At 29.4% G+C, this 23,241-nt stretch overlaps 1 pseudogene; it reads left to right on the top strand.

Annotated features, from left to right (window-relative positions):
- The window catches only part of LOC101495787 (beta-glucosidase 13-like), a 40,984-nt pseudogene that overhangs the window by 3,934 nt on the left and 13,809 nt on the right, over window positions 1-23,241 (top strand).

Here is a 23,241-nt window from a genome sequence, read left to right as displayed (position 1 = left end):
CACACTATAGTTTATAATACAAATTACAAGTGATGTTTAATTACTTACAATTTTTTGTTCAAGGCGTGCATATCCCATACGTGATTTCTTGTATGGGTGTTTTGGGTTGCTTGCCCGTTCGCGATTTGCCTTACTAATATTCTATATAAAAAAAAAATAGCAATTGTGTAAAAATTTAAAATACGCTACGAATATGAATAATAAAACACAAATGCTAATAAATTAATCACTTACGACAAACGCCGGGTCAGAACGTTTGGAAACAAATGCACTCCATTCATCCTTTGATATATAATGTTGATATATCTTTGGAGGTTCAGCATTTGTGTTTCCTTCTCTATCTTTTAGATAGAAATTTGAGAGATGGGATCTAAATCCACGATGGATTTTCCCAGCAACTCTCAAAACATATGACTTTCGTTCCTCATCAAGAACAAAAGTGGTCTGCAATGAAAACAATTATAAGTAATGTATTTTACAGAAAAAAAATTATAAATGACAAAAGAGTAGATCAAAATATTTACTTGAATGTCATTCCAGATGATATCTTTGGCATCCTTCAACGCCTTATCTCTCCAGTTGTCTATTGTTATTGGGACATTTTGACGAACAACAGCCCCAATGTAGCTTACAAACATGGAGCTGTTGGGGTCAACTGGCTGACCACTCTCGTTCCAGCCAACCTAATAAACTCATATAGTAAGTACATGCCCTAAACCCTAAAAAAAGATAAAAAAACACACAGCAAACAGAGTATATATAGTATACCTCAAATTTAATGCCACTGCTCCGTGCTTTAATCACCCTTTGCATGATAGTTGCACCACGTTTGACTTCTTTTTCGTAAGTCTTAGAGGTGCCAACTTCTTCATTTTGAACTTCTAAATCTTTGTTTGTATCCATTTAACTACAACAAGTTCAACATGCACTTTAGTATAACATCAACAAGCTCAACATGGATCATGCATTATTATAAACAAACTCAACATGTATCAGTATATCTTAAAAAAGCTCAACATGCATTCTAATGATTACAAAAATTTAATAACATCAATACCTGAATAATGATGGTTCGAAGAAAGACGAAATGCAAAGAAAAGAGGGTTTGCAGAAAGTTCACAGAAATATGGTTCACAGAAATACGGTTTGAAGAAATACGTAATGAGGGTTACGTATTTCAATGAAAATATATTGTGTGAAATGGGAGAGATGATCTTGGATGGAAATAAGGTTCGAAATGAAGGAGATGATCGTGGAAATAAGGTTCGTAAAGGACGGGATGATAGGGTTTGCAAAAGAAGAGAAGAAATGAAGGTTGAGATGAAGGTTACGTAATGAAGAGGAAACTGAAGAGGTAACTGTTATATATACGTAACACTTTTACAGCGCTTTTTATAAGCCTTTTACAGCGCTTATTTTGTAAAGCGCTCTAAAAGGCTTCTTTAGTTAAATTTTTAAAAGGCTCTTTTACAGCGCTTTTTTCAAATAAGCGCTGTAAAAGACCTCCGTGTGTTATTATGTTATTTGAATGCCTTTTACAGCGCTTTTTTCAAATAAGCGCTGTAAAAGACCTCCGTGTGTTATTATGTTATTTGAATGCCTTTTACAGCGCTTTTTTCAAATAAGCGCTGTAAAAGACCTCCGTGTGTTATTATGTTATATGAATGCCTTTTACAGCGCTTTCACACATAAGCGCTCTAAAAGGCTTCTTTAGTTAAATTTTTAAAAGGCTCTTTTACAGCGCTTTTTTCAAATAAGCGCTGTAAAAGACCTCCGTGTGTTATTATGTTATATGAATGCCTTTTACAGCGCTTTCACACATAAGCGCTCTAAAAGGCTTCTTTAGTTAAATTTTTAAAAGGCTCTTTTACAGCGCTTTTTTCAAATAAGCGCTGTAAAAGACCTCCGTGTGTTATTATGTTATTTGAATGCCTTTTACAGCGCTTTTACACATAAGCGCTCTAAAATGTCTCTTTATGTTAATTTTAAGAGGCTCTTTTACAGCGCTTTTCCCAAATAAGCGCTGTAAAAGACCTCCGTGTGTTATTATGTTATATGAATGTTTTTTAAAGCCTTTTACAGCGCTTTTCCACATAAGCGCTCTAAAATGTCTCTTTATGTTAATTTTAAAAGGCTCTTTTACAGCGCTTTTTCCAAATAAGCGCTGTAAAAGGCCTTATTGTTTTTGTGTTTTGTTATGTTATGTTATTTTTTAAACAAGCTCAACATGCATGCAAAACCCACATAGTAGTAACTGGTCACCACAAAAATCCCTTCCTCTTCACCAAACTCTTCTCCTTTTATGCATCTTCTTCACAAACATCAAAGCTTACTCTTTCACAATTCAATCTCCACCTCAACACCCTTTTTATCTCTTTACATTCTCTTTCCTTCTTAAATCGAAACTTAATTGGTATTCAGGATCATTGCCATGTTGCGAAAAATGGGTTTGTGTCTGGTGTTTTTGGGGATTCCCATGATGCGTACAAGGTGTTTGAAGAAATGGGTTTGTGTCTGATGTTTTTTGGATTCCCATGATGCGTACAAGGTGTTTGAAGAAATGGGTTTGTGTCTGATGTTTTTTGGATTCCCATGATGCGTACAAGGTGTTTGAAGAAATTAGGTGTCTGATGAATATTATTTTTAAAGCTTTTTTACAGCGCTTTGTCAAATAAGCGCTGTAAAATGTCTTTTTTACTCACTTTCAAAAGAGTCGTTTACAGCGCTTTGTGTGAAAAGCGCTGTAAAAGGTATAAAACACTCATTATTTTATTTTTAAAAGGATCTTTTACAGCGCTTTTTAAGATAAGCGCTGTAAAATGTCTCTTTATTTTATTTTTGTGTTTGGTTTATTTGGGTTGGGATGACATTAAAAACATTTTTATCATTGTTTATTGGATTAAAAATATTGTTATCATTGTCTTTATCACAATACTTTAGGAGATGATGAATTATTAGAAATGAGTATTCTGAAGAATCTATATATATATATGCACTGAGCAAAAGAGAATCTCTCTATTCAGTTCAGTTCAGTTCATGTAAATTACTAATTTATATTCAGTTCAGTTCATGTAAATCAAGCTAAATATAAAACACTCATTGTTACATGAACTTGGTATAAAACACTCAAATCAAGCTAAATATAAGCAGAAAATAAATTAATCAGAAAATAAATTAATCAGAACTTAGTATAAAACACTCAATTCAGATTACATGCATATTTACAATAACACAGTTCAGATTACATGCATAGCTTATATAAAACAATTAAACATATATATACATTAAGATGCCCTTCTTCTTTTCCTGGTGACATTCACATTTGTTTGTCCATTTACAATACGAAACGATGGATTAATCCAAATTCCCTCATCATGATCATCTCTAAGATATAAACCATCATCAGTTGAATCAATTTCATGTGGTTGTTGTGATGTTGCAAATAAAAGATCATTACCAACATCTTCATCATTATTGTTATCATCACTTATTTTATTGGTCGATAGGACAACAGACCATTTATCATTAGAAGGATCAGTGACATAAAACACTTGTTGAGCTTGCGACGCTAAAATAAAAGGCTCGTCTTTGTATCCCACCCTATTAAAATCGACAAGCAAGAATCCTGACTCATCAATCCGAACGCCATTATTATTATCGACCCACTTGCAACCAAATATGGGAACACGAAACATTGTGTAGTCTAACTCCCATATGCGCTCGATAACCCCAAAATATGATAGATTTGCATATATTGGGTTTTTGTCTTTTGCACTTGAGACATGCATCGCTTCAGCTACGAGAGTGACTCCACTATTTTGCATAGTGGTCTGATCATCTTGTTCTTTGGTATAAAATGTGTAGCCGTTAATAACATAACCAGTGTAAGAAAAGACATGTAAGCTCGGACCATTTGCTAGCCACCTCAATCTATTTGAAATTGATCCGGGGTCTATATCAAATTTTGACATTATGTGATTTTTTAACCATGTTACAAAACTTCGATTGTGCTCTCGAGTTATCCAATTTTGATTCCTATTCATGTTCAAACGAGATAACTGATCAATGTGTATTGTAACATACGGTTGAACCTCATCATCATTGTGCAGAACATACAATTGTGCCTGCTCCCATTCTGTCCTTGATATAGTCAGTAGTCTCCTTCCAGTTATCCCTTCTCCTGATAGTCTTCCCGAATGACGAGACATGGGAAGCCCTATGGATTCAACATTGGACAGATATTCAGTACAAAATTCAGCAGCCTCTTCAACAATGTATCGTTCAGCAATACAACCTTCTGGTCGACTTCTACTTTTTACGTACCCTTTTAATATTTTCATATATCGTTCTATCGGATACATCCATCTCATATAAGCTGGCCCACAAAGTTGTGTCTCCTTAACCAGATGAACAGTAAGGTGAACCATTATATCAAAAAACGATGGTGGGAAATACATTTCAAGCTCACACAAAGTAACAACAATTTCCCTCTGCAATGTCGGTAATTTCTGAGGGTCGATCACTTTACTACAAATTTCCCTGAAGAAGAAACATAATCTAGTTAAGGCTAGTCGAACTTTTTCAGGTAAAATGGAACGTATACCTATTGGTAGCAAATGCTCCATTATAATATGACAATCATGGGTCTTCAAACCTTTTAACTTGAGGTCTTTCATACAAACCAAATTTTTAATGTTCGAAGAGTATCCTTCTGGAACTTTAACTTCGTGTAGAAATTTACATAAAACAATTTTTTCCTTTCTAGATAGAGTATGAGCGGCTGGAGGTAGATATGTGCGATTTCCTTTCTTTACTGGAGCCAGTTCATTTCTTATTCCCATATCGACCAAGTCCAATCTTGCATTGACGCCATCTTTAGACTTTCCTGGAACATTGAGTAACGTACCAATAACACTTTCAAATACATTTTTTTCAATATGCATCACATCGAGGAAATGTCTTACATACAATGACTTCCAATATGGCAATTCAAAGAAAATTGACTTTTTCTTCCACCCAGTTTTCACCAGCTCTCCCGCAAAAGGTTTGCCAAATTTATTGGTCAAACCTTGTACTTTTTCAAGTATTTGATATCCAGTCGGTGCTAAAGGAGCTTTACCTTCCTCTGATTTTCCATTGAATGCATTTCTCCACCCACGATACTGATGACTATAAGGTAAAAATCTACGATGTCCAAGAAACACATTCTTCTTACAATGTTTCAACCGCATCCAATTTGTACTCTCTTCACATATAGGACATGCACACTGACCTTTAATGCTATATCCTGATAAATTACCATATGCTGGAAAATCATTAATTATGCCGAACAACATAACCCTTAAATTGAAACATTCTTTCTTATACCCATCATAAACTTCCACACCTGTCTCCCACATACTTTTTAAATTTTCGATTAGAGGAGTCAAGTATACGTCGATATCATTCCCCGGTTGTTTGGGTCCAGAAATTAACAGAGACAACATCATAAACTTACGCTTCATACATAACCATGGAGGTAGGTTATATATTACCAAAATCACAGGCCACGTGCTATGTGAGATGCTTTGAAGACCATGTGGATTCATTCCATCAGTAGAAAGTGCAAGTCTTAGATTTCTTGACTCTATCCCGAATTCAGGATACTCGTGATCAATTTTTGCCCATTGTGGGGAATCTGCAGGGTGTCGAAACATTCCATCTCTAATTCTTTCATCTGCATGCCATGTCAAGTGTTTTGAATCTTCTTCACTGCGATACATGCGCCTAAATCTTGGTATTATAGGAAAATACCACACGACTTTTGCTGGAGTAGATTCTTTCTTCTTATATCGAGAGACATTGCATTTCGGACACGCCTTAAGTAGTTCATATTCGTTTCGAAATAAAATGCAATCGTTAGGACACGCATGAATCCTTTCGTAACTCATTCCAATAGAACACAAAATCCGTTTAGCCTCGTAGGTTCGACTGGGAAGTTCATTATCATCTGGCAACATATCTTTTATGAGTGTTAATAATTCCGTAAAGCTTTTATCAGACCATCCATTACTCGCTTTTAAGTTGTACAACTTTAATATCGCTGACAGTCTTGTGAATTTAGTACAACCATTATATAATTCTTTCTCTGCATCACTCAACAAACTTTCAAACATTTTAGGACAATCTCGAAGATCTTCTTCAACTGCTTTTGCAATCTCATCAACTCGGTCCGGCTCATATGTATCTGTATCGAAATCAGTTGAAGCATATGTAGAACTATTCTCAAAATTAATGTTTCCTTTTTTTTTCTCACCATGTCTTATCCAACATGTGTAGCTTTGATCAATTCCATTACATACTAGATGTCCTTCTAATTCATCTTCTCTAACACGTTTTCCAAAACAACATTTTAAACAAGGACAAACTACTCTATTTGGATCTTTTGCATTCTTCACTGCAAACTCAACAAACTCCTTCACTCCAATTTCATACTCTTTTGACAATCGATTGGCTGAAATCCATTTCCTATCCATATTATACCACCTATATAAATGCAGTAACAAAAATAATAAGCTTTCAAAACATATCAACAAGTTTCAAAAAGAAACCAATATCAACTAACAATTTCAAAACAGAACAGATCATGTGGTATGAGTTTTTGACAATTTTTGACAATTTCAAAACATAACAGATCATGTGTAAAAAATACCTTAGACAACGTAGATGGCCGCACAGTACGTAGAGGATATTAGGGTTCGCAACGTATATAATTATTTGAAAGATGTAGAGGATATGAGGGTTTCCAACGTATATAATTATTTTAAAGATGTATTTTACAGCGCTTGTGAAAAACGCGCTGTAATAGGTAGTTAAATTCAATGAAAGCGCATGTGTTTTACAGCGCTTGTGAAAAAAGCGCTGTAATAAGTAGTTAAATTCAATGAAAGCGGATGTGTTTTACAGCGCTTGTGAAAAAAGCGCTGTAATAAGTAGTTAAATTCAATGAAAGCGGATGTGTTTTACAGCGCTTGTGAAAAAAGCGCTGTAATAGGTAGTTAAATTCAATGAAAGCGCATGTGTTTTACAGCGCTTGTGAAAAAAGCGCTATAATAGGTAGTTAAATTCAATGAAAGCGCATGTGTTTTACAGCGCTTGTGAAAAAAGCGCTATAATAGGTAGTTAAATTCAATGAAAGCGCATGTGTTTTACAGCGCTTGTGAAAAAAGCGCTGTAATAAGTAGTTAAATTCAATGAAAGCGGATGTGTTTTACAGCGCTTGTGAAAAAAGCGCTGTAATAGGTAGTTAAATTCAATGAAAGCGGATGTGTTTTACAGCGCTTGTGAAAAAAGCGCTGTAATAGGTAGTTAAATTCAATGAAAGCGCATGTGTTTTACAACGCTTGTGTAAAAAGCGCTGTAACACATTTACGAAAGCGCTTCCGTTTACAGCGCTTTTTTGACAAGCGCTGTAAAATCCTTATAACGTGATGCGCAAACGTTATATGACCTACTACAGCGCTTGTTTTACAGCGCTTTACATAAAAAGCGCTGTAATAGGTTCCGTTATTTTTAAAATATAATTACAACAGCGCTTGTGTTTAGAAAGCGCTGTAAAATGGACGTTGTTAAATGTCATTTCTGGCGTAGTGATTATATATATTACTCTTAAATTTATTATTCTCTACTTTGTATTTATAATCAATAAAATACATCAATGACAAATAAGAATAATTAAAGAAATCATCATTCATTTTATTTATTTATCATATTTTTAATGTATGAAATAAATAAATGTGAGCGTTCTTTTGAATTAAAGTAATATAAGTTAATTTAATACTAACAAGTTTTTTGGTAATATCAGATTGAAGGGGGATCTCGTGAAGGAGGAAGAGGACTTGGTCTATGGGATGATATAGTTAATAGTCACAAATGTTTGAAATATATAATTTTATTTTTATATATATAGAATAAATTTGTAGATTTAGTGACAAAGAAAATAACTTATGATCAATTTATTATATGATATCCCCAATTTCGGTGGTTAGTTCTATTTTTTATATCCATCTTGGAATATGTATCTATTAGCTAGTATTTTGATAGCATCAACTTTTAGTCATAATTAGTTTTTAGTCAATTCCAATAATTTATATTTTTTTTTCACTATAATCATATGTATACGTATAGATTACGTAGATACTGATAAGTTTTCTACAAAGATCGATCATTACAAACGATATAAGTGAATTCACTAATTATAAACTATTTTTTTATGAATAAATTTATTATTTATTATTAATGAATATTAATATAGTTAGAATTATCAACTTCAAATCATCAAGCTAACATTATTACTCCGGTTAGATGTAGATTGAAAAGCACGTCAACCTTATAACTAATATTAGATCAAATAGATGGCAGCGTAATAAAAAAAAATATACATCTTAAATAATGTGTTATTTTTTTTGAATTATTTTATTTATATTTTTGTAAAAAGAGTACAACATTTGAAAAAACTTGGAATAAATTCATATAGAATGTCTATCTCTTGAAATAGAATAATGTCAGGTAAAATTTTTGAACTAAATAATCTAACATAATATCTAATTATAGTACCCTAAAGAGGAATTAATTAATTGACAAAGTAATTAAATAGCTAAATATTTAAGGGTTTGCTAAATACATTCACTAATTTTATGAAAGAAAATTTTAGTAACATTATTTTTAGTTAAAACTTGTTAATATTATCTCTATAAGATTTGTAAATTAACATAGATCACTTACATGTCTTTTAAAAGTATTATTTTAGGAAACTACACATTTGAGAGTGTTTAATTAATATTATGATCTACTAATATACTCTAAAAAAGTAGGTAGGTGTCAGCAAATTCTAAATATTTAATGTGCATTTTTAATAATTAGAAAATTCCATATTTGAATTTGGAAAACAGGGCATGCTTTATTTGGTTATAGTTTTTGAAAGGAAAAAACAATATTGGTATTTGTGTTGACTCTGTGGCTACATACCACCATGAGATTAGACGCAAGTATAAATTTTTAACAAGAAAGAGTATAAAAATAAAATATTAAAATATAAATAATAGAATTTTATACGTACACATTTTTTATTTCTATTTTGTTTTCTTAAGTTTTAAATATTATACATTTTAGTCTTTTTCGACTATGCTCCATTTGACTTTGTCAAATTTGTCTATGTATTTTATGTTTATGTTGATTTGGCAAATGACACTAAATATTGTCTTTCTTGTCTATATTATACATTTAGGATTTTTATTCATCTTACCCTAAACATTTGGCAAATTTCAACGTCACACACTTGTTCAACTTCTTACTATGACTCATAACAACGTTAGTACAGGTGATTTTGATGAGTTGTTACTAAAGAGACTCTCACCAAAGCAAAAACAAGTGATTTTGTTGAGTTGTTACTAAAGTGACCATCACCAAAGTAAAAACATCTTTGTAGATAGGAGTGAGAATAGATCAGACCAGACTAGGTTTTGAAAGGTCTGAGTCTGACCTACGATTAATTTTTTAGGTCTAAGTCTGACATATGACCTATCATAGACTTTTTTCCCTACCTGACATGACATTTTTAAAAATTTAGTCTGACCTGAAAGTCTATTTAAAAACCTTATTTATATTAAAACATTTAAAAAATTTAATCACTTAAAACAAATATATTTTAAACCCTAAAAATTGATTTTTAGTTTCAAATAATAGATTTTTTCCTGAAACAAACACACTCATTATTACCTCTCGAACAAATCCTTTCAAACAAACTCGAACATATTAAGTAATAATATCATTGATATTATTATGATAAACTTTGAAACACTTCTAAAGGGACTGCACCTATTTTATGCATTTTTTTACTATTTTTTATAAATTCACATATACTGTTTTAATTTAAGATTTATTTTTATTTATAAAACATAAAATTAGAACAACTTCAATGGAGTTTCTAGAAGATTTTTAAGGGATTTTACAAATGCTAACATTACTAAAGAAATACAAAGATAAAAGAAAAAACAAAGAAGATTTTGAAGTAGTAAATATTTAAATTTTATATAGTATAATAATTATATAATAATATGAACGATTCAACTTAAAAAGAACTAAAGAAAAAAAAGAACAGTAATAATATGGAACGACTACAAAATATCAAATGAATGATGTAGCTAAATATCACTATATCCTCTTGCTGAGGATGGCAAGCCCGAGGATGGGTTTTGAAAACTTTCAAATTTGAAACGCGTTAAAGAGTTAAGAAGCAAAAGAAGATTGACACACACTGTTTTTATACTGGTTCACCCAAAGATGGCTACGTCCAGTCCTCACACCCTTGTGAGATTTCACTAACTTTCAAACAGATCGATCCTCAACCCGAGGATGATTACAACTGTGTATTATCAAGCTTCACCAAGCTTACAATCAATTTCCAAATATTTCCAAGCTTCACTCACTAGGAAATTACAAAGTAGAATGAGAGTGATTGATACTTAATACTTTCTCAAAAGATATACAAAGATATAGTGTAGGATCAAAGAAAGTAATAAGGGAGGATGTGATTTGCTTCTTGAAAGCTTTAAGATGCTTGATCTTTTTATGCAAGTGTGTTGTGTGTCTTCCAATGGAGAGCTTGTATGCATTTTATAGAGATCCAAGCCCTTGATGACCGTTGGAGCTCATTTTCAAAGGATCCAAGGTTTTCATCATAATTACAGAACTGCCACTCAGCTTGTTAGGCTTAGGCAGAACCCATCCTCTTGCAGCATAGCTTTGATCTTGACATGTCCTTGCTTTTTCACTTTAATCAGAGTGCAAGGCTGTTTCTGAGCTGCATTTTTCGAAGACTTTAAGGTCTAGGTTGGCTTCATCTTTTGAGGTGATGTTGACAAGAGAGAAAAAGCCACCCTATGACATAGGACTGTCATACTCAGTCCGAGGATCAGATTTGGTAGCAACATGTGATCTTCCATTTTTGGCTTGTTTCAAGTTGCCTTTTGTTAACTTGACTTCTTCATGTATTAAAACGTGCAAGCCCAATAAATGTTCATATTTTAGCCTTTGCACATGCTTGATGAGTTGCTTTCACTTTTGATGGCCTATCCTCTGCCTATTTTGTCATCCTCTGCATACTAGATCTAGCCATATTCATCTTTTTCTTTTGACCTTTTGACTCTTAATTTTAAATGCTTTGTTTATTCATGTTTGACATTGTTATGCATTTGAATAAACACATTTGTTTTGGTGAGAGATCAGATTGTCCAAATCTGGAGTTTTTTCAAATTGCAGCCCATCCTCACGTTTGCAGCAATTTCCATCCTCACGTGGGTTTTCCATCCTCAGGCCAAAATCACATTTTCCTTCTTTTTGCCTTAATGATTAATAACCTATCATCTTATATGAATACACTCAAGAGCACATGTTAGTCATTAACCACAATCATAATCTCTTAAGTAATTTTGTTATCATTAAAATCATTTGAGAGATTTTGTCTCAACAATGAATACTGAGTGATTGTCTAATTGATAGTCTTTAAAATGGAAAATAATATTATTAATAAATAATAATAAAAATTAAAATTAATAAATAATAAAATATATATATGTCGGCATGTCAGGCATATGCTTTTTATAAGCTTGAATCTAACTCGTTGACATAAATAGGCTTTAAAAATAGTCCGAGTCTAACATTTTTATTAAACAAGTCAAACCAATCATAAACAGGTCAGGTCATAGGCCCTGACGGACGACCTAACATATTCTCATCCCTATTTGTAGATTTAATTTTTGGACAATAACATCAAACACCTAGAAATATCTTCTTATTCCTACTCATCCTTAGCCAAAGAAAAATAATAATTTCCCAATGAAGAGAAAAAGAAGAGGGTTGATGGTTGTTGTTGCTCCTAATAAATTATGAACTCTATTCTGAATTGTGGTTGTTGGGTCATTATTGTCGAGATGTATATTTGAGTCTAATATGTAAAGATGACATGCTATATGTGCATCTTTTTTTGTTACACGATTTAACCTAATCAAATGACATGCATCATGTGGACTATATCATATAGATTGGTATGTGTAGATCCTCATTGCATAATGTAGATCGATATGTGTATATTGACTAAAATTTATTTTACCATTTTTTTAATTATTAAAATTATATTTTTTTATTAGGCTTAATTTTTAAGATTAGAAGAGGATCTCCCAAATCTTTAAGATGAACCAAATACATACATTTTTGTATACCAAATTATAATTCAGATGTCTATAAAAAAATCAGAGGGAATAATTTTTAAAAAAATTACAAAAATAACTATTATGATTATAAAATAAAATAGATTTTTCAATCTAAATTCCAACTAAATTTTAATTATTAAAAATATAAACCAAAATTTAATTTACTACCTCTTTCTCCAGTATATATATATATATATATATATATTTTTTTTTTTTTGTAAATTTATAGTTTAAACTTCTTATATATAATATAATATTATATTTTTTATTTAATTTAAAATTTAGACACCTCAACGTATTCGTTGAATATCCACCACTGAATTCTCTTATATGTGTTGGAATAGAAATCTTAGTATAAGATTGACTACCTAATTTTCCAATGATGATTGGTTCATTTATCTTTCTCTAGGTATAAGTCGTGTGACCACGTAGGATTTTTAATGATGCAATTTTTTTCACATTCTTTTGTAAAAAAATTCCATTTTAATAGTATCGTTGGAGTCATATTTTGTTGCCTATTGGATGTTATATTTTGTTTTTTAAGCATATTGCCCTTCGTATATAGTGATAATTCACTTGCTTGAGGAAAAAGACTAAGCGGGTAACAACAGTATAATTTTTAGAATTAGTCAAAGACAATATTTTAGACTTGTGTGCCAAATCAACATAAATATAGGACACGCAAGACAAATTAGATGGAACAAACAAAAGGCTGAAAGAAATAACTAATGTCTAGCATTTGCATCTTAAGGAATTAAAATAGAATGCAAAATTTTAAAGAATCAAAGTAAAAACTAAATATAAGGGATTAAAAATATAATTTAGTCTTTTCAAAATATAGTACTTTATATATTATATAGAGTTTAATGAATATGTAAAAGTAATTATTCAAATGTCAATCAAATCATATTTCACTATGATGTTATTTGTTTTAAAAAAGAATATGATGAAGTAGTACACATGGCAGCTTATATTGTTGGAAAATGTTAATTAAATTCTATTTTAATATGCATAATAAATAATGTTACAATATATTCGTTTCTTCCAAATATTTAATAATACTAATACATTTATTTTATTTATATTTTCAACTATCAACTCTATAGATGGAACCTTGGAAGATGGAACCTTGGAAGAATGTATAAACCAAGAAGGTATAGACTTCTACAATAATTTGATCAATGAGTTGTTCGACAATGGTATGAATTAAAGCATCCAACATTCATTGGAAAAATTACACTCGAAGAGAAATTTGTTTACAAAGACATGCAACAATTTATATTTTTTGTGTCTTTCATGATCCATTTAAATGTTGATACAAAATCTCAATTTAATGTTTTGATGAAAACAAACAAAAAGTTAATTAAGAATTCTAATTATGATTCTAAGTGTTTTGATATTTAACATGTGTTTTTGAGTATGTTAAAACAAGATAGGTATCAAACATCACAAATCAGATCAAAGAAAACAGTTCTGGAAAACGAAGATTGATCTTAAAGCTATTCAGGAAAACGAAAATTGATCTCGACCTTTTGTTGAGAAACGAAGAACGATCTTCGTTTATGGCATAAACAAGGATAATCAGTTTCCTTGTAAAAGATCAATCCTGGAAACAATATTCATCTTATATTCTCATATAGAATCAACAAAAGATCAATCCAAGTCACATTTGTTCAAGAATTTGAAGAATCAAAGACATGCTTCAATAAAGGCATATCAGAAAGATCATTCTTCTTATAAAGCAAATGCAAGTACAAGACTACAAGTAGTAAAGTACACTACTGATTTGAACTATCCTAAAGCCTGCACACATAACTGAAAACCATGTACTCAAGGCTGACATACTGACACAAATCATAGAGTACAATGCTAGTTCATCACAAACCAAAAGATCAATCTTAATTTATGACAGATTTTATTCAACAACTCTTTCATGACAGCTGGTCCCTTACCAACGGCCACACGAGCTATCATAAGCCTTCTTGGAGTCTATAAATGCAGCTGCAAGTTGAAGAACAAAATACAACAATCAACACCAAGCAAAAGATCAATCTTTTTGATCATACTCAAGTGTCTCAAAATCTTTCCTATAGTTTGCTGTTTTGTTTTAATCTTTGTGTTGTAATCATTTACAACTGAGGTCTATTTACAGAATATATTTCTCAAACAAGAGTTGAGTAAATATCTAGATTCTAAATAGTCTCAAATCCATCACTTTGTAACTGAAGGTTGTTTTGTCAAATCTTGAGTAAATTGCAAAAATCCTTTCATGTTTTGAAAGGTAACTTGTTAAAGCCTTTCCAAAATAGTAAGGTAGAACTGAAGAAATCCTTTCTAGGTAGAAGGGTAGGAATTGTTTAAAGATCAAGATTGATCCATGAAAACCAAGAACGGTCTTTGTTTGAACACTTAGTGAAAAATCTCATGGTTGTGAGGACTGGACGTAACCCGGATTGGGTGAACCAGGATATATCCTTGTGTGATCTCTCTATCTCTATCTCTATTTATTTTATGCGTTATATAGTCAGATTTCATTTTGATAAAATTGATCTTGCTGTTTTTAAATCAAATTAAAGATTGATCTTCTACAAAGTTAAGATTGATCTTCATCACTGTAAAGATCAATCTTAGATTGAGATCTTATTTTTAAAGCAGAATTTTTTTATGGGCCAATTATAATTCAAACCCCCCTTTCCTTATAATTGATATTTCTACTTCGTTAAATGTGTAGGTATTGAACCTTTTGTGATTATCCATCATTTTGACTATCCATTAGCGCTTCAACAACATTTTGGTGGCTTCTTAAATTGCTCCATTGTGTAAATTTATTTTAATTTCATATCATCTAAATAATTTATTTTCAATACATTGATTTAACCTTAAAGTCAGTCTCCACATAAAATTATAAATTTCATCATGCATGCTTATGTTGTTTATGTTAAAATCAAATTTCAGTAAACATTACAAAGATTATAGTGACCACCTATTCAAAATATATGGAGGTCGAGTGAAATATTGGACTACAATCAATGAGACAGAAGTCACAACTATATTTCAATACATGTACATCATTGATAACTTCTATCGAAACATGCCAAACTACTTGAATATGCACACAAGCGTACACAAGTGTATACTTTACTTCACAACTTCCTTACTACCCATGCTACAACATCAAAGTTATACACAACAAAATTTCAAGTAAGACATATTTTGGAAATTGCATGTTAAAGATATAAAATTAACTCAAAATATATCTAGATTAATGGTCAAGATTAACTCAACATTAGGTAGATTAACTCAAAATAAAATTGATATAAAAATTATCAACGTTAATTAAACTAGTTTATAATATACGGAGAATTTTAAAATGAACAAACAAAACATAGTTTTTTTTTTTGAATATTTGATATAAGCTATACAAAGGGGAGATATTGAACTTTTTATTTCGTCAGAAAGTTATGTTCCCTGCAGTTCCAAACCCAAAGAAGTGGTCGCTGCTCAAAGACTAATGGATTTCTATTGGGGATGATTAATGCATTTTACTTACCCTATAATCCACACACCTTTACGTGTTTTATCACAAGTTCGGTGTTTTGCTTCTTTGATATTTTAATATTCTTTTTTAGTGGTCAATACATATACATATTAATTTATTTTTGTTTTTGCTACATTTTATTACAATATACAGGGTTTTAGAATCAGTGTTCAATGGGGATTATCCAAAAATAATGAGAGAGTTAGTGGAAAATAGGCTACCCAAATTCACATAAAAGGAAAAACAAATATTAAAAGGAAGCACATATTTTATCGGGGTTAATTATTACTAGATGCTAACACACGCTTTGCGCTGGTAATATGTAATTAATTATTATGTGTAAATAAGTTAGTAGAAATTTAGAATTAATATTTGTTTAATTAGAGGAAAATGTACATTATCATTTATGCAAAAGAATGTAAATTTGTTTTTGAAATATAAAAATGGTATTTTTTTATAGTACATAACAAACAAAATATAAAGGTCTTTTTGATCGATACTTAGTGACGAAACAAACACTGAATGCAGAAAAGTGAGATATTACAAATTCAAATATGCACTTCAATATAATAAACAATCCCATAACCTCATTCTCGAATATGTAGTAGCATGTTTCAGCGAGCTTTAAACTTATGTTGATAATCCAAACATTTCTTGAATCATGATGCTAATTTTTTGATAAGAGTATAAATTTAGTAGTCTAATGGTATAAGACTTATAAAATTATATCTTTTTGCAAATTCAAACCTTGGTTAAGGTATGAGATGTGAAATTACAAAAAGATTATAAAGTTTTCATTATTTTATTGTTTTTAAAAGACATTATAAATAATTAGGCAATTATGTTTTCAAATGAATTGATTCAAAACTTTATTTCATTGTTTCTTAATGTAACGAATAAAACTTCATTCAAATAATTCTTATTAAAAAGGATCTAAATTTGTTGAAAAATATGTTAAAAACTTTTTTTTAATAATTCTTATTAAAAAGGATTTAGAAATATGAAAAATATGTCAAATACTTCACTATTTCTCATGTAACTTATTTAGCTATACTATGACATGTTCCCAGCATCTCATAAGTTTATTTCAATTTTACTCTATAAATATTTATATGTGTTGCAACGACTTTCAAATTTGTAATATTATGGACACAATTGCAGTTACAAACTACAATTGAAACCATACTCTTGCATATTAACTTCATATTTATATATAAGGAACATTTTTTCTTTATGTTTCTACAAATTTCTATCAAAGAAAGTTGTAGAAGGTAAGATATGAGACTAGAAGAGTATAAGTATGGTCATTTGAATGATATAATATGCATGATCCCCTAGAAAACTATCTGATAAATAACGATATCCAGACTAAGATGTTATTATACGTTATGAAAATAATTTGGGTTATATTCATCCATTTAGCATATACATAATAAAACATGTGATTATACGGTGATTACAAATAGGCAATACAATTTTCATTCATCAGTTGTGTTGCTTCAAAATAATTCATGTAATTTGTGGCAAACAAATGATAAAGAAGATAACTTTAAATTAATATTGTAATATACCGGTGAAGAAGAATTAAGGAATACATTATCCATCATCAAGATAGAATCCATCTCCTGAAATTAGGAAAATAATCAACATAAAATTTTAAAAGGGAACAAATATTTAATGATATGTGATTGAGACTTGTACCAAAAAAAAAAGATGTGATTGAGACATCTATTGGTAGATGGAGCATTAAAGATTTAGTTGTATATTGGAATATATTATATTGTAATCACTAACACTACCTTCAACATGATAAAGAAATAAAAAAAATTTAAATAATAGTGAACCAGTAAAATAAAATTAAAATTACAAAGAATGAATTTGCGGAGCAGAGTATAAATGAATAGATAATTGAAAAACAATTTTTGGAGTAGGGAATATAGCATGTGGATTGTTGAGGTATAAATATGCATTGTCAATTAAATTGAGAGATAAATGAGAATTTATAAAATAGTAATTGTAGGTATATGAATGAGTGTTATTGATGAGATTAATGAGAATTTATGAAATAATAATTGTGGATAAATGAATGAGATTTGGAGTAGGCAAATAAAAGAATTTAGGAGAATGAAAAGTGTTTTTGGAGGTTATAGAGTGTGAGTTAGAAGGTGACACATTTGATTTTGTGTAATGTGGCAAAAATATAATTACTTAGCATACAAAGAGTTAAAGTGTCAAAGTGATGATTTGCGAATCTAATTTAATATATTAGAACCACTACAAGAAAACCGGCGAATAGAACCACAGTTGTTGGTGACAGTTTTGATGCATTAGCTCAATTAGAAGGTAAATTTTTTGCTTAACTAAATTATACTTTTTTAAAAAAATGATAATAAATGGTATATATATACATCATCAATATAAAAAGCAGCCAGTAAAATTGACACCACAAACTCTACCAATCAAATTCTACTTATTTAATATGTAAGATAATTACAATAAATTACGACAATTAATCGTTAACTAACTCTTGGTAATTCTTTCATAATGGTAGTTTCTAATGCGAAAGGAAAAATACTTGGTTACATGGTGAGAAAATAAAGATAATTATTTAGAACAATGAATTTTTTTTTTATTTTTTTTTTAAAATAACTTAATTACTATATTTTTACTTTTTGTTCAATATTGATAATTTACGGGATCCATACCGTGGATACAATATTTATGCTGAAGGGATACACAATGTCTTACTCTACATTAAGAACAATTACATAAATTCTAAAATTTATATCACCCAAAATAATTGGTGTTGCATTTTGATAACAGTTACATTACAACTAATACCTATATTTCATGTCAGAAAATAGATTGATCAATAGATTTTTTTGTGAAATCCTGTTAATGTAGGTGTTGGTTCTACCAAAATTTCAAATCCACTTAAGAATGAACATCAAATTGCTTATATTATTGCACACATAAATGCTACTAAAGCAGCAATTGAGTAAGCCATTTTTTTGCGTCCTTCAAATTTCATGGGTAATAAACAAATATTATGATACAATTGATAATTTTTTAAACTAAATTAATTTCAACTATTAAATATGTATGCACATTGTATTTATGTATGATCTAATGTTGTTTTGCTAAAGCCTATTTATTTTATATTGTTTGTCTATCACAAATATGTATAATATTTTTACTCAACTAAAGGAGATTTTATAAAAATTAAAAAAAAAATAACTATATTGTATTAACTGTTTAATATGAATTGATTCAAGGATATACTTTTAAAAGAACAAGTTATAACAAGTTAGAATAAAATAGAGTTTATGAGAACAAACATAAAAACATAAAATTTGTTCTATGCAATAATTCAATCATCTTACTATATTGATATGTTAAAAAGTTAAATAACACATTGACATTGATATTATGCTGATATATAATTGAAATACTGTACAAAACTTTATAAATTGTTAGAGCATAAAATGTAAACTTTTTCTAATAACTGTTTATTTTTACTCAAAAGTGCTGTTCACTTTGAAGAAATTGCGTCCTTTAAATATTATAAATGTTAGTTTGAAATATATCAAATATTAAAAGGCGATCCAATTCAAAGTGATGAAACAAATAAACATTAGTATATGATTCTATAACTTTTTTTCACGAGAAATTAAACAAATATTTAATGTTTTTATACGTTTTCATTGATAGTGATTGCGTAAATATTTGCAGTTATTTTGAGTGGGCAATGTTTGATACATTTGAATTTCAAACCGACAATTCTGAAAATTGGGGGCTTTATCATGTCAAATTTAATCATAGTCTCAAAGGTATACCAACTCACGTAGCTAAATGGTACAAAGAATATTTCACATGTAATTTGATTGTACTCAACTAAAAAAGTAAAGAATATCAATAAAAATTGAGAGGATAATTCCACTTGAAATTTGATTTTTATATTATGTTATTTATTTTTCTTTCTTTATAAATCTATATATATATATATATATATTAAAGATTGTATACAGAAATTTGATTTAAGAAAAAATATACGACATAGCACATTCATTGTTACTATTGTAATATTATTAATCTTATATAGAGTGTGTGTGAAAAATATTTATATTATTATAGCACCACAACTATTAGTTAAGACAATAATATCAACAAACTATTTTCTTTAATAAAAAATTGTGATTATTATGATATTCTAAAGTTATAATAGTGCATTTACTATTATTTTATAGATATAATTTTTAATAGAATAATTGATATTGTATCAAATTTATTAAGATAAAATTAAATCATCTAAAAATGTATTTGATTAATCACAAAGTTTAATAATTCATTGTAGACATTAAATTTAATGAATCAAATATGTAAATTTTATTTAAAAAATATTAATATTATTTGATACTTTATCAAGTAAGTTTAATTCAACATATGATATTTTTATTTTTAAAACAAGTAAAATATTGATCGTGAGATCCTATAGCTACATATATTCAATTTTTGTAATTATTAATATGCATGATTATTAAGGTAATATAAAAACATGAAACAATTGAATTGATGAAATTTAATATCTACAAAGAGTTATTAAGTCATGAGAAGTATGATTGATTTTTTTTTTCCTTTTAAAATTTTAATATAAGCATCAATATCATCCTCTTAAGTTGTCATTGAAGTAACAATGATTAGATTTTCTTAATAAACAGACAGGGGTTAGTTAAAAATAGTCTTCCTCTTATCAAGGATGATTCATAACGTAATATTATTAGTTTAAAATCACTATTATAGATGTAAAGAAAATGAAGTAAGTTTAAGAAGAATCGCACACAAAATTTATACTAGTTCACTTAATGTGGCTACTTCATTTCTCACAACTTTGTGAGATTGTCACCAGTGCTTTAAAAATCGTCCTCTAATATGCATCTTTTCAACTATGTATTTATTATTCTCACCAACCTTATAACTTGGTATTTTACTAATCTCAGTAGAGTTACACAAATATATTTGAACCAAGTTGATTCAGACGCAGTGACCTTTAAAGAAAATGAAGTTTAAGAAGATTCGCACACAAAATTTATACTAATTCACCTAATGTGGGCTACTTCATTTCTTACAACTTTGTGAGATTTTCACTAGTGCTATAAAAATCGTTCTCTAATATGCGTCTTTTCAACTATGTATTTATTATTCTCGCCAACTTTATAACTTGATATTTTACTAATTTCAGCAGAGTTACACAAATATATTTGAACCAAATTGATTCGGACACAATGACCTTTAATTATTTTAATGATAATAAATTATAAAAAGAACAATTTATCTTTTGATGTTTTCTCAATTGTGTAGATAACATGTAATCAAACACAATTCACAAATTGTAAAAGACCATTTGATATGTATTGTTTGATACATGCATTGAATGTTAAATGTATTTGGTTGGTACCAAAAAGGTTGCATAATTTAATAATTATTCATATGGTACTCAACTAAGAGTTTGTATGGTTACCTCTCTAACATATGAACCGAACTCAATAATCAATGAGTATGATATTGATACATATAATAGCAACTACATGAATATGTATTAATTACACAACACAGACGTGTTTATTAAAGTATCAAACATTGGATTAAATATTACGAAAGTTTGTTAATCATAAATGTGGTTAAGCATGTAAGTTTATTTAAGTTCATTTTTATCACGATTTATTTCGATGGATACAAAAATTTAGGATTGTATATTTATTCTTTTAAAAAATTATTATTTATTTATGGATTAAATAAATTTTTAGTTCCTATAAAATCTTTTTATTTTATTTTTAGTCTTTATAAAATTTCACCAACATTTAGTATCTTAAAAGTTTTCCTTTTCATTTTATGTTCTTGATATTCAACTAACTATTGTTTATCATTTGAATTTAAAAAAAAAAAATTGCAATAATGTTTAGGATATATTTAACAATTTTTTTAACAAATAATGAATTAAATATGAATTTTTAAACATTTTGTGCTTACAAATTCATATTTAATTTATCACTTTTTAAAAAAACCCTAAATTTTTGAAAAGAAATTTCTTATAATGTCTTAAGCAATCCTGAAAAAAATCATTACAGATTTTGAAAGATACATAGTAGTGGGTATAAAATCAAGAACTAAAAATGAAAACGGAAATGTTTTAAGAAATTAAAAATGATGAAATTTTTTATAAAGACTAAAAATAAAAATGTAAAATTTTATAAGTTAATTGAAAGCTTATTGTTATAAGACATTCTTGCATCGTGCAAAGATTAATTAATTACTGGTACAACTAATGGACACTAATGTTCGGAAGATGTGCATTATTAGTTTTATTTATAAATTCTAAGACAATGAACATTTGTATGTGTCATGCAAATTAAATGTTAAATTAACAACATCATTATGGATAACGATGTGTGTTAATGAATGTCCCAAAGGAGAATATTTAGTATAGATAGATTGATTACGATGTGTGTTAATGAATGTCCCAAAGGAGAATATTTAGTATAGATAGATTGATTGTTGTTAGAATCTGAATTGTATGAATTTTACAACTCAAAGCACTAATGCTAAATATATGTTAATTGCAATATACGGACTTAAAAAAGCTTCATGTCAATGATATCTCAAATACTACAATACAATTATGTTCATCAGATTTATAGAAAACATTGTTGATCGGTGTATGTAAGACCCATAATTTTAAAGTACACTTTATGTATTTTTATGTATTTTGGATGTTGGGCTCGGAGGTTTTTTAGCCAAAGTTAATAAATATTTTGGAGTTTATATGATCAAAAAGATATTTTGACGCCGTTTAAAATTATTCGTCGATAAATAAATTAAATTAAGTGCGGTGAATCCTTTACGGAGAATTTAATGCGTTACAGATGAAATGGTAATTTAACAAATATCTAGATATTTCGAGATATTTGTTAAGTTATATTTATTATGTATATATGTGTTTGTTTGGGGGGAAAAGAAAGGAAAACTAGAAGGAAGGAAAAGGAAAAGAAAAGAGTATATAAAGGAAAGAAGGAAAAAGGAAGAAAGGAAAAACAAAGGAAAGAAAAAGAAAGGAAGGAAAATTCGAACATTTCCATCGTCTTCTTCCTCTGACCCGCGGCCAATTTTCCTCCTTTCTCCCGTTTTCATTTTCGTCGCTTTCTTTTCTTCAAAACTAGTAACCCAAGGTTGGGTGAGAGTTAGAACAAGGATTTCGCAACTCCACTCTTCCTCTTTGATTCGAAAACGAAGAAAAACGGTATTTGAGATCCAAACACAAACCCCTCCGTTTCTTCTAGATCCAAGCTTCATTTCGCGAAGAGTTAGAAGGGAAAGTTGCTCACTACCACGCCACGATGCTAGGGGACCAATTTGGAGGCGACGTTGCGAGCGAAGATTTTACCGAATTTACTCACGGTG

This window comes from Cicer arietinum, chromosome 5 (assembly GCF_000331145.2).
Source record: "Cicer arietinum cultivar CDC Frontier isolate Library 1 chromosome 5, Cicar.CDCFrontier_v2.0, whole genome shotgun sequence".
NCBI lineage: Eukaryota > Viridiplantae > Streptophyta > Magnoliopsida > Fabales > Fabaceae > Cicer > Cicer arietinum.
The sequence above is the reverse complement of the archived record's forward strand: the minus strand, read 5'-3'. Positions and strand labels throughout refer to the sequence as shown.